The sequence below is a fragment of the Thermobia domestica genome, chromosome 16 (assembly GCF_964235325.1).
Source record: "Thermobia domestica chromosome 16, izTheDome1.hap1.1, whole genome shotgun sequence".
In the NCBI taxonomy this organism is placed as follows: Eukaryota; Metazoa; Arthropoda; class Insecta; order Zygentoma; family Lepismatidae; genus Thermobia; species Thermobia domestica.
The window spans coordinates 41,763,012-41,777,795 of record NC_137469.1 but is presented as its reverse complement, the minus strand read 5'-3'; positions in this window follow the sequence as shown (position 1 = coordinate 41,777,795).

The following is a 14,784-nucleotide window of genomic DNA, read 5'->3' as shown; positions in this document are numbered from 1 at the left end:
TTGTATTCTCAATGCCGATACGATTTAATAATCTGAAAATTATTACGTAGCATAGGCATTGGATATGTGTGCTGAAAAGAAAAGTAAATTAGATTGTTTCTTAAAAATAAAAGTATAAATTTAAATCATGATAATTATTTTGGTAAAGAATACTCAAAATTTCACTTTTCACTTTAATTAACAACACTAAAACTTCACGAACACATATTACATTACATTTAGGCACTTTGATTTGAATGATTGAATATGATAATAGAATTTTAACACTCGGCCCATTAATTATTGTTGTAAGCGCGGAAGACGCGGTTGTCGTGAGTTACCGGTTGTGTTTTGTTACGTCGTTATTTTCCACAATGTCACACTGTCACTGTTCACTCGGTTTGATGCTGGAGAAAGGTCGTTTTTGGTGGTTCCAGGTGGAAAGTCCTGAGGGTTACGGGTTGAATTCCCTTGTTGTCATTCTATCTTCTTTGCGACGAACAGGATACTTTACGCTGCTCTACTGCTCATCGTCGTTGAGATGATATTAAAATTAACAATCATATGCAAATGATTCGAGATTTCGAGTTTTCGTCTTTAGACTACATTATCAATATTATCAACGAACTTTTAACGTATTAATGTGCTATATTTAACAAAATGTTACGTGTTTACTCGCACGAACACAGCTTCCATAGTCGCTCGCTGTTGTTGCACCCAGAACACTTGTCAGACTAACTTAGTTTTTCTCCCCGTCTCACAGTGGGAGATTTCGTCCATCTAAGGGAACTTTATTCAATTTTGCGACCATGTAATACCTGCATGCAAGAATACCTGCGATATAGGTAGCTAAATATGCCGTTGGTATGAAATTGACATGAATTTGTGCGATGGTCGCGTGCAATGTTGCAAATATGGCCTGAAAGGAGGCAATCAAGTGCACGCGCGTTGAGCCTGCGACAGGTACGCTTTGTACTAGAAGTTCATTTGACTTGTGTCCTGCTGTTCTTATAAAGAGTGTACAGTGCAGTGCTGTAATAGTATTGAGAGTCTCCGAATGAAATATCAAGCACTTGAACTTTGCATTGTATTTTAGGGTTCCTAGGGGATAGCGCGGAAAAAGTAGGTATGTGAATGTGTGGAAAAAATGTTGTGTGTGAATTACAAACAAGGTTTCAAGTAGGTGTTCTGTGGTGTTCAGCCTGCGGATTAGGTTCACCTGAAAGCTTATTGAGGTTAGAAGTGAAAACAATCGAGAAACCTTGCGCAAGTTTGCGCAAAAACGTGAGGACGTGATGTTAAAATGGCTCCCATGTTTACGTGACATGTTATATTAGATGTGTGGGAACAACATGCGTCAACAAAGCGGTTGAAGTTTTAACAAATTACATAATGGAACAAACCGGGATAGTAGAACCGTACTGGTTAAACGGGACAAAACCGATCGACACCAGGAGAGGTTGATAGAAGACAATGCAACATGGTTGGGAAATGAAGTGGACTTCAACTTAGCGCCTGTTCTGCCAACAGATACTTCTGTTGAAAATAAATGCAGTAGACCGAAAATATACCTCAAAAGTGCAATGTAGGAAAGTTAAAGAACATAGAATCAACCAACAACGAGGAACTGACGTTGGCGACTGAATTAAAACTACGGAGGGCAGGAATATGGTCCCTATTCAACTGTGCAGTGTCACTAACAATTGTAACTGTGCTATTTGGCAAAATCCAGCTCCATCGTCTACCAGATATTGTCATCCCATAAGTTTTGTGTTTGCAAAAGAAACGGTTGAGGTTGTACAAAACGAAGTCCAGAAAATAGAAGGCCAAATCGAGAAACTCACTCCAATCATAATAACTATATGTGACAAGGAATTTATCATTCGGCCTAAGATGATTTTTTTTTGACATGAAAAAGTGTGTAATTTTGTATCCTCATATGCGTCTACGCAGACGTGTTATTTATGTGGAGCAAAACCGACAGAGATGAATAATCTTGGTATTCTTCTGAACTTTTTGACTTTTGAACTCTTCGTTTTATTCTTGGATACGTCTTATGGAATGTATTCTTCACATTGCGTACCGCCTAGGTATTAAAGCATGGCATGTACGAGGCAAAGAAAATCGGATAAAAATGGAATAAAAAAAGAAACGGCGCAAGCAAAATTTTCGTAGTGAGCTTGGACTATTGGTAGATATGCCGAAACAATAAGCAGAAAACACCAATGATAAGCCCGCAAGTTTTTTTCGGAACGCTGAAAAATCGTCCGAAATAACTCGGGTAAAATGTCCACTTAATTAAGCAATGTCACATTATTTTAGAATACTTAAATTGTGCTTTTCGGACTAATACAAACAAATTTAGTGAGTGCGCTCGTTGCACTTTGGAACTGTATTTCCAAAAGTATTCTTGGTATCACATGCCCGTAAGTGTTCACGAAGCCCTATTTCTACCGATAGACCAGCTTTCCGAAGAAGCACAGAAGTCTCGAAATAAAGACAATAAGAAGTATAGGGAATTCTTTACAAGAAAATTATCCAGAGCGAATACCAACACGGATTTAATTCATAGATTCGTGATTACCTCTGATTCATATATTGCTAGTAAACGTGCTTTTGCCAAAACCAAACGTTCAGACATAATGTCCGAGGTACTACAATTTCTAAAAGTGCCTTATGTAAATGATTTCTCTGATCATTCCGAACAGAGCAGTGATTAAGACTAATGAACTTGTTTTTCCCGTCAGTTTCACGTACTTGCTGACTATTGTTTATTGTCCTGACTACCTAGTGTAATGTACTCATTATCACTAAACGTGTATTTAGATAGAAGCTGATCCCATCAATCCTATTGTTGTTCTTTTAACAATTGTGTGTAACCGTGTTTACCTTCCTCACAAATGTGTTACTTCTTTGGTAAATAATACACAACGGCGGGAGCATATGTGGTCCGGATTCCACGTTAATCAGTAGGTCCACGTCTCATATAGCCTCGTTGCTGAACGGGACGTTAAACTCAAAATAAACTTAATTCAGTAATACAACAAACAACATTCTTTATCAAAGAAATCGCATATTTCAATCCAGGGGTGGACTGGCTATGTAAAAAGGGCGCGGTCACATACTCTGGGAGGGCGCCGTCCATTTGAGGCTTTCGCTTGTATGGAATATTCCCTCCTAATAAAAGAAAGTGCCGGGGGGCTTCCCCCGGAAAATTAGTACACAAAAACAACAAAAGATTAAGTAGCTATTGCAGTTAATCACTATAGAATTATGCAAATTCAATATTTTCATAAACAAACAAAGAGACTGACTATTAAATACGAGGCGTGTTTTTTTAAGTAAGGTCCGTTTTGTTGTAGACACTAGTAGTTCGCGCGCATACCGCAACTAGCGTGTGCGTCGTGTACTGGCATGCCTCGGGAACAACTGTGCTCAGTTTCAACTCTGTAGCTGACCTGTACGGTTGTGTTCTGTGCTTTCACAATGTTTAAGACTATCAAGTCGCCCGCCGCGTGTGAGGTTCGCTTAGTGATACGGTTTTTGTCAGCAAGTAACCTGTCTGCTGCAGAAATTCATCGACAGATGTGCGAAGTGTACGGTGATACTGTTATGAAAGCAAGCAAAGTGTGTAAGTGGGTACGAGAATTCAAAAATGGCCGTGACAATGTCCATGATGAGGACCGCTCCGGTCGTCCATCTTCGATTACAGACGATTTGGTGGCTTCAGTTGAAGCGAGGGTTCGTGAGAACAGGCGCTTCACAATAACAGGTCTCTCAAACAAATTTTCTGACGTGTCGAGATCAGTGCTTTGCAAAATTGTTTCTGAACACCTAAAGTTTAGGAAACTATGCTCCCGTTGGGTCCCGAAACTCCTAAAGAGGACCACAAAAACCAAAGATTTGAGTGTGCCATGAAGTTCTTGACTCGTTATCACGAAGAAGGTGACAGCTTCTTGAGTCAGATCGTAACTGGAGACGAAACATGGGTTTCGCATATCACGCCCGAATCGAAGCAACAGAACATGGAATGGAGACACACACACTCGCCTGTAAAGGTGAAGGCCAAACAGACTCTGTCTCAGCGCAAAATCATGGCGTCGGTGTTTTGGGATATACATGGTGTTTTGTTGTCGACTTCATGCAACGAGGAACCACTATCAATGCAGAAGCATACTGCCAAACCCTGTGAAAACTACGCAGAGCGATTCAAAACAAACGACACGGCGTGCTAACAAAGGGCATTGTTCTTCTCCATGACAATGCAAGACCTCACACTGCAGGTCAGACCCGCGATTTGTTGGACAGTTTTGGCTGGGAAGTTTTAGACTACCCACCCTACAGTCCTGATCTTGCGCCGAGCGATTACCATCTGTTCCTCCACCTTAAACAGCACCTCAGTAGCAACCGTTACAATGATGACGATGTGAAACGGCAGTGAACTCTTGGTTATCGGAGGAGGCGGCAAGTTTTTATGAAGAGAGTATTTTGAAATTGGTTGAGAGGTATGATAAGTGTTTGGACAAATTTGGCAACTATGTCGAAAAATAGAGTAAAGTATGTAATTTCTGAAAATACATTTACTTTTTTGAAATAACCTTTCGTTGTGTACTTATGTTCAAACGGCCTTACTTAAAAAACACGCCTCGTATATTAGGCCTATATAAATCTGCACACTTTAACTGAGACTACAAAAATCACACCAGTTGTTTAAATTCTTCGGCTACATTTGTTAACAGCCTAATTATAACTGAAGATTTGAGTTAAGTTTGGGACTTATGCTATTTTTCATACTTCTGTCCTTTTAAAGCTATGTTCATCATAACATTAATTTATTTTTCATCTATTTTTAAAACCGTTAATAAAAAGTATACATGAAACATTTACTACAAATTAACAAAAGTAAATTTAGAATTATATACCTACCTAGCGAAAAAAGAAATTCAAAAACAAAACTGGAAAATGAAAGTAAAGTCACTGCTTTATGCTTGAAGGAGCCTTCGCATCTCCTTGCTTTTTACACACATTTTGTCAATAATAAGATTTTTGTCTATTTTGGTCCGAATGTCTCGTTCTGAGTTCATCAAGAACAATGTTTCGAGATGTTCATCTGTAAGTCTTGAACGGAGTCTTGTTTTTATGTAACGCTACTAGCGCCTCTAACGGCGGGAGTGGGAGGGAGAGACATGTAAAAATGATCCAAAATGACCGAGATTAGAGTCAAATCAATATATTTCGAAGTCGCTGAGATCATTAAAGTACCACCAAAGCCTAAAACAGAAAGGGCAAGGCCATAGGCCGAGTAAAGACGGGATCTGGGGGCGGAGCAGTGGGGGTGGGAGGGTTGATATATAAAAATCATCCAAAATGACCGATATTAGAGTCAAATCTATAAATTTCAGGGTCCCTAAGATCATTATAATGACATTCCCAAAGCCAAAAACCGAAGAACGAGGGCACAGGCCGAGCAAATACTGGAATTTGGGGCGGAGCGTAAGGTTGGTAAGGGTGATATGTAAAAATAGTCCAAAATGACCGATAATAGATTCAAATCTATATATTTAGGGGTAAATCTAATATCATTAATAGCATTCCCACGCCGAAAACAGAAAGAGCCAGCCCGCAGGCCGAGTAAATACCGGGGTCTGGGGTGGAGCCCTAGCTGGCCAAAGGCTAGCGAATTTATAAAATAATTATGTAGCTTTTTTTAAAATTATGTTCAGAGAGGAAACTGTGCGCCTTCCCGAGGCTAAGACGGGTCTTAGCCCCTCCCGAGGAGGGCGCAAAGGCACTGATGTGAGGAGGGCGCAGCGGCCATCGGGCCGGTACTTGATTATGGCCAGTCCACCCCTGTTTCAATCGAATAGAACGTTAAAATCTGCCACAGGCAAATGTGCATCACACATCGAATAAAGTTCCCCTAGATCGATGAAATCTCCCACTGTGCGTTTCCTCGCGTTTCTACGCAATGAATGAGCCCACAATGCAGCCTGATGATGTCAAAGCTAAAAATAGCTATGACAACCCATAGGCAGGAATTTTTAGAGACGGGACATTTGCTTCCTGCGCTGAATTTTAGCACCTTATTTGGGGAGACGAGAGTATTACCAAAATCTCCGTCGCAGACGCGACGCACACACATATATGCATATTCGTCTGTTAACTGAGAGAAAAATTCTTAAGAGCGCTTTTATACGAGGTTCACTAAAAAAAAAAAATTTTCTTCATAAATATTCGATGAGCTGGACCATATGGTTACAATGGGCTCGCGTCGAACGGCGGAGAGCTCCTCTGGGGGAGAGTTGCCCCTTCCCCCCACAAATTACGGCCCTGCCCAAAATTTAACCTATTGGAAAGCAACAATTCTACCATAGCAACAATTCCTTCTTACAAGGACTCGATATGTTAGTCAACCGCTTTGAAACTAATTCAGAGAACATTTCGCAAAAGAAAAAATAAATCTTTCACAAGTTATTCTTAAATTGCACAAAAATCGACAGTGCCTAAAATGTCATTCTTCATTACTATGATTAATATTATCCTTTCCATTTATTTGTTTTGCAAGTTTGTTATTAAATAATCTGATCACACACTTTTCCAGACAGAATTTTAAGATGTCCATGAATAAGGAATCAAATCTCTTCTTACACCTTCGTTGTTTAGACTACAAAGGGCTAGTACCTATTTGGATTGCCCTTGCCAATTTACTTAATAAAATATAAAATACAATATTACGATATTTTAATTGAAAAAATATATTATCCTATTAGTTATGCAACCTTTCGGCAAACAAAGTATTAGAAACAACTAGGAAAACTAATGTTGATATACAAATATTCAGATGAGATCTTGCCCCCCACTTTTAACGTCCAATCGCAGCCACTGATACAGTGCATACCATTATTCGTGACGTGTAAACTATAGTTTTATTGCTTACTAAGAATAATGTAATATAAAGTAAATTAAATAAAAACAACGAATATAAACTGTTAGATTATTAACAGATCCTTATAAAATTTGCAATGTAATGTTATTACAGTATCGGGTTCGAACCTTAAACGTTCCTGGTCGGGAAAGCCATATTATGACAGTATCAGGGTTCGAGTCCTGGTACGTTCCCACAAAGGAAGGCCATACATTACAGTCCTGGGTTCGATTCTCGTCTATCCCTGTCTGTTTTCATATATAACAGTACTGGGTTCGATCCAGGTACGTCTCACTCCCAATCGGGATAAACCCTTTTGTTACTGTACGTGGTTCGTGTCCTACGGTCCCAAAATGGGTTTACGCATTTACTATGGTCTGGGGTTCGATTCTCCACCGCTCGAATGTCTTCTTTAGCATTATCTGGTGGGTTTGATCGACCATTGCAACTGACCATACAGCCGTCGGACAACAGGTTCAGAGTTCGGTCAGAACGTTACGGGAAACCGGCACAAAGTTAACTTCAATTGTATTCTACAGCGCTAATGCAATTTATTAATGTATGTATTACTAAGTTGCATAGGCGCTAATCACTCGTGCTGCAAAGAAAAATTAATTAGATTATTTCTTAAAATAACACAGGTAAATTTAAACCATAATTATCATATTGAAAGGATACTCAACTTTTGGATTTTCTTGGTTTTTAATTTAGAACACTAAATTTTTATGAACATATAACAGATCACTGGCACTTCAAAGAAATACTTGATAATAATGATTATATTTTAATTAAATTTAGCCCATTGATTATCGAAGACGCGGTTGTCGCGGTTGACACGAATTATTCGTTATTTTTCGTCACTCGATAGACTTTTGTAATTCACTAACACTCCTTACTCACTTTGACACTTGGAAAAGAATTGTCATTGGCGGCTCTTGAGGATATGTCCAGAAGGTTGCGGGTTGGTTTCTTTACATCTTCTTTTAATGAACTCGTGGTCTTGCTGCTGGTTTACTCCATCTCGCTATAATGACTTTGTATTTATTTGTATACGAACACTTTAAAATTTGTGATCATCTTCGTTCTCACTACATTGTTTTTAGAATTACATTTCGTATTAACAAGAATAAATGTTATTTCAACTTGTGTTTTCATTTCTGTCGCGCGCACTAAATTCAACGTGGTTGCTTCCCCGTGTGTGTAAGTCAGACTACTGCACCTTTTCTTTCCGTCCCCTCCTGTTGCTAGGCAAAAGAATCGGCTTGCTACGCAGTTTGGTGATGTCAAGAGCTAAAAATAGCCATGACAGCCCATAGACAGGAATGTTTTGAGACGACGTTTGTCCATTGTGCTGAATTTTAGGTCCTTATATGGGAAGGAGAGAGGAACTCTGTGATTTCCGTTGGAGTCGAGACGTGCATACATATATGCACATTCGTCTGTTGGCTGAGAGAAAAATTCTTGAGAGCACTTTTATGCGAGATTCATTTAAAAAGTTAAAAATTTCTTCTTAAAAATTGACTGAGCCAAACCGTATAGTTACATTGGCGCTCGGCAGGGCATTTGTTTTGAGGGAGAGAGAAAAACAAATAGAACCCTGCAACACTGATCACTTCACCATTGTCACTAAATTTCATCCATTGGTCTTCAAAGGGTTAACATCACTTAACTCTTCTCGTGACGATATAACGAAAAATTTTCAAAGTCCTTTCGGAAGTACGGTAACGAACACGTGGGCCATGCGAAACGAAATCGGATTACGGTTGGGCCATAATTTCAATAAAGTCTATCAATGTCTTTCATTTTATTATTGTATGTTGTCGTTTTAAAATATTTAAGTGCCACAATTTCCAACACAACAAAATATAAACAAAATTATTATGATTTTCTTTCAAAATATTACATTTAATAATTGAACAACTAATTACTGGCATTGTTTACCATTAAACATAAAAATATTACAAGTATATTAAGTAATCATTGTAACCTAAAATGTTTATTACTGTAGTGCCTTGTACTTTTAAATGTACCTTGAATTAATTATCTAACTATTATCGAAAAACATTTATTTTCAATATTTACTTTCATTGAAAACAACTTTTAATATTCTTGAAAACTAATACAATGACTGTATATCTACTTTCATTTATTAATATTATTATTAGTAGTATTATTTCAATTACCATTACTACTATGAATCAAATATATAGTACACAAATTAAATTCAAGTATTAGCACACGTAAATATTTTTAAAATATTGGTTACAGTATGAAAATTTTTACTTAAATCTACAACAGCACTCAATATCATAATGTTTACAATTATTACATTCCGGTTAAATATTAACCAAGAATGGACTGAGCAGAGGATGGTTTGTCAAACCATTACACTTTTCAAAGTGTCTGCCCTCCGAAATTTCGAAGAAACCTACCCACAGTAAAATATCATTTATTTCCATCCCCGAAGCAAAGTGAAAAGATAGGATATTGGGTTAAAATTCAAAAATAAAATAGGGGGGACTAATAAGAAAATTGCCTACTCCGGGCATTACATAATATGAATAACCCAAAATATTGGAGGGACCTTTGCTTCAATGTCTTCAAGTACCACTTGAAATGTTTTCGTATTTAACGAAAAGATTAACACAAAGTGAATGCAACAATAGTTGCTCACAATTAATACGTATATAACTTACTTGATACTTATTTATAGTAAGATGTCTCATTATATATTCCTTTCAACTAAACAACGCGCCATAAAGGTGGGTACAGGTAACTACCATAACTTACCACATCAAAATTCAAGTATCCTCAGCTGATTAGTAATCCCAGAGGCATACCGATTGGTTAAAACAAATAAATTGACGTAACACATCGTAAGTATACATTATCATTAATTGACACATGGTTGTTTAAAAATTGAAATCTTTACTAATTAGTTTCAAATATGATCATTCAGATTTATTACCGAATGGTTTCTCACCAAAATATATAAATTTGTGATTTAAAACATTTTTAATTTTGTAAAATTGCAACACTGTGATGAAATATTCAATATAGATTTTCCACATCTTCACCATTTAAATTTATTTCTTTTCACTATATTTGATAATTTTCACTACGCAAATGCACTCTTGCACTTCGAAAAGAAACACCATATTTTCTATGATTCAAAAATTTAAACTTCGTTGTAAATTCGTTAACGAAAAAATATACTATTACAAGTAATTTCGTATTACGTATGTTTGAAATATCAAGATTTTTTTTTTTTTTTGAAATATCAAAACCATTGCAAGTGTCGGTTTCATACAATACAAGCAGTCCGGCTTAACGAAGCTTTTTGTTTATCCTACACCTACTCGAGGTTTTTTCAACACAAAAACAATTTTTAAAGGTTTTATTTGCCAATAAACAAATAGTGTGAATGGTTTCTCAACATGTATGACTGCTGCATAGCGCAAAAAATTGGCTAATTTATCACTGCTTGAGTCGCAATTACTTTTCTTTTGTGATAATTTTCGCTGTGCACTAGTTTTACGGTATTCAGAATGAACCCTAGATTGCTTTTTTCTTTTCACTAGGTTTTTCCATTTACCTGTATGCTTAGCTTTGGTTATGACGTCACGATCAGCTGATAACACATTACTGACAGTATTCGGTGACTGATATTTAATTTTACCATTACGTTCACTTTCAGATCGCTTAGACGTAAAAGATTTATTCACCCAATTACCACCTTCTTCCTGAAAAGGTTCGTGATATTTGTCTACAGGTGATGAGTGGCCAGCACCTGACCCCTCTACTACGTCACGGATCGCTAAGTTACTAGTGTGATTTGATTTGGAATTTTGATCACCGTGATGCGACGACACAACTTGACATTTACAACTACTTGCCTGAGCATTAGTGCAACTATTACATTTATTTTTGGAAGAACATTTACGAACATACTTGGAAAATTTTGAAAAACAATACAGCATACGTTTAACTCTTTTTAGTTTTCGTCTGACTTTACGTACTTTCTTTTTATGTTGCCGGTGCTTTTTGCCACATTGAACCTGTGAACTATATTTTCTTGCCCTTTGACAAACAACATTTCGTAATTTACTAAAATATTCTTGACAGGTTTTCAATTTCTTTTTCCACGTTATTGAGTTATGTTCATTACCATTAGGCCTACCTGGCGTAAAGCCGTTTGTATTATATTCTAAATACACAATTTGAATGCAAGTGACAACGCAAAAGATAACATAGTTCATTTGTTTCATCTGTATGTTTTTGACTTTCAACTCACAGCTTGAAAAACTACTCTTCTCTTGGCAAATCTCTACCACCCTAACATACACAAAAAATAAACAAGTTTTGTGAAACGGAACGCATTCTAATTTACTGGTTAGCAAGGTGCCATAGAGGCGATTTTCCTCCAATACACATACACTACAAGATTGCGTGGGCAGGCCGCTTTTGCCTTCATCCTCAACACAATTTATTACAACTCTAGTAAACCTTTCTGTAGTGAAGCACGCATCGCATCCATGAATGCATTTTTTTGTTCCTTTACAAAACAAACAAATGACAGCTGGGACAGCTGATCGCTCGCTCACACACAGAGCTACGCTAAACGAGATCGACTTGGTTGGTAGGGTTTGCAAGACAGCTGGGTTGTTCTTCTTTTTTCTTCCTACAAAACTATTTGACAGAGACAAAACAAATTCTTTGGCTTGGCCTAGTTCAACGTTAACGTGAGTGACAACAGGAATGATTTGTTTTTCTATCTTTAATTCACACTCAGATATTTCTTTAACCTGTTCAAATTCATTGTCAAGAAATTCAATATTAGCTTGATTTACTACAATAGGTGGTGACTGAGACCTAACACATGGCAAAATAGTACAAGTTTCAACACATTCATTTTTCACTGTTCGTGCGTATGCTTTCTGAGCAACGGGGGCAAAGTCCCACAAAATACCTTCAAACTCACGTTCAACAAATTCTAAATTACTTTCAGCAAGTTCTATTTTTAATGGTATTGTTTTACTTTTACTATTCTCATGATCTTGAAAATTTTCTAACTCATTAATTTTTACAGGAGTGTGCGCAAAAATTGCAGTTTCGAGAGGATCAGCAAACCTAACCCGTTTTGGTGGTACAACTTGACAATTTATTTTCTGATTATCGCTGGAATCCCTGTTACAACTGACATTGTATTGCTTTGAATATCTTTTATATATTCTTTCAGCTAATCTTTCTTTTGCAGTACGTACAATGTCTGAATTTTCATAGTGAACTTTCAATTTACCGTTAATGTCTGACAAGGAAATAAATTCTGATTCAAGAATACATTCATCTTTGACCTTTCGATAGAAATCAGATTTGCGTATTTCATGCATTTTAGCAACAATTTTATCTTCAATTTCAGCCCTATATTCTATGTTCCTTTTCAAAAGAGATTTTGCAATTTCTTGTTTAGCTCTTTTACGAATTTCACAAACTTCCTGTTCTACTTTTAAAGCATTTTCGACTTCTAACAATGTAAAAGGTTCTTTTCTATATCTGAACTGACTTTCTACTATTAAATACTCTGTTTCTTTCCATATTTTTCGCATTTCATGCAAGACAGGAATTATTTCTCTGTTTACGGACATGATGATTAATTTACTAATGCCAGAACAACAAAATTAAATAACACTAATAAGGCACTACAATTTACCTTAATAAAATACAATTAACGTCGCTTTTATGCGGTTTTACCGAACGTTCCTGTTCTATCGGGTGCCATATTATGACAGTATCGGGTTCAATTCTCGTTGGTTCCCGTTCGGGAGAAGCCGATTATAACAGTAGTTTGGTCCCTGTTCGGGCGCCATATTATTACAGTATCGGGTTCGAACCTTAAACGTTCCTGGTCGGGAAAGCCATATTATGACAGTATCAGGGTTCGAGTCCTGGTACGTTCCCACAAAGGAAGGCCATACATTACAGTCCTGGGTTCGATTCTCGTCTATCCCTGTCTGTTTTCATATATAACAGTACTGGGTTCGATCCAGGTACGTCTCACTCCCAATCGGGATAAACCCTTTTGTTACTGTACGTGGTTCGTGTCCTACGGTCCCAAAATGGGCTTACGCATTTACTATGGTCTGGGGTTCGATTCTCCACCGCTCGAATGTCTTCTTTAGCATTATCTGGTGGGTTTGATCGACCATTGCAACTGACCATACAGCCGTCGGACAACAGGTTCAGAGTTCGGTCAGAACGTTACGGGAAACCGGCACAAAGTTAACTTCAATTGTATTCTACAGCGCTAATGCAATTTATTAATGTATGTATTACTAAGTTGCATAGGCGCTAATCACTCGTGCTGCAAAGAAAAATTAATTAGATTATTTCTTAAAATAACACAGGTAAATTTAAACCATAATTATCATATTGAAAGGATACTCAACTTTTGGATTTTCTTGGTTTTTAATTTAGAACACTAAATTTTTATGAACATATAACAGATCACTGGCACTTCAAAGAAATACTTGATAATAATGATTATATTTTAATTAAATTTAGCCCATTGATTATCGAAGACGCGGTTGTCGCGGTTGACACGAATTATTCGTTATTTTTCGTCACTCGATAGACTTTTGTAATTCACTAACACTCCTTACTCACTTTGACACTTGGAAAAGAATTGTCATTGGCGGCTCTTGAGGATATGTCCAGAAGGTTGCGGGTTGGTTTCTTTACATCTTCTTTTAATGAACTCGTGGTCTTGCTGCTGGTTTACTCCATCTCGCTATAATGACTTTGTATTTATTTGTATACGAACACTTTAAAATTTGTGATCATCTTCGTTCTCACTACATTGTTTTTAGAATTACATTTCGTATTAACAAGAATAAATGTTATTTCAACTTGTGTTTTCATTTCTGTCGCGCGCACTAAATTCAACGTGGTTGCTTCCCCGTGTGTGTAAGTCAGACTACTGCACCTTTTCTTTCCGTCCCCTCCTGTTGCTAGGCAAAAGAATCGGCTTGCTACGCAGTTTGGTGATGTCAAGAGCTAAAAATAGCCATGACAGCCCATAGACAGGAATGTTTTGAGACGACGTTTGTCCATTGTGCTGAATTTTAGGTCCTTATATGGGAAGGAGAGAGGAACTCTGTGATTTCCGTTGGAGTCGAGACGTGCATACATATATGCACATTCGTCTGTTGGCTGAGAGAAAAATTCTTGAGAGCACTTTTATGCGAGATTCATTTAAAAAGTTAAAAATTTCTTCTTAAAAATTGACTGAGCCAAACCGTATAGTTACAATGTTGGTCGTTACAAATGTAATATAATCTGAATAAGAACTTAAATTAATCTGAAAAAATAATATAAAATATTAATATTGTTATAAAATATTAATATAGATAATTAAATATAACAATGAAATTTAATCATTAAAAACATTAAATGGAAGGAATAAGTTACTTTCTGAAAAGTATTTTGTATTTTAAATACATTTTGTGATAAGTTAAATATACAGAAATTTATTAATAAAGAAAACACAATATTTTACAATGAAACATATTACTTGGTGTAAACAAAGTATGAAGAATTGCATATTAGTATATTATATTATATTATTAATATATTAATATGCAATTTTTGTATAACATGAAAAGGAGGCTCAAGTCTAGTGACTGACTAGATAGAACATACAAAGTCGGAAGATGTTTTCTATTGCTCTAAAAAGTTTACGAACATGAGAAAAGTACGGATCTTTTGACATTTTCATTGGGAGAGAAGGCATGAATTTTGATTAGTACGCTATTGCAGATCAAGCATATCTGCCAATGTTTATTTTTCTCTATATTATTGTAAATAAATTCGTTTTCTCAATC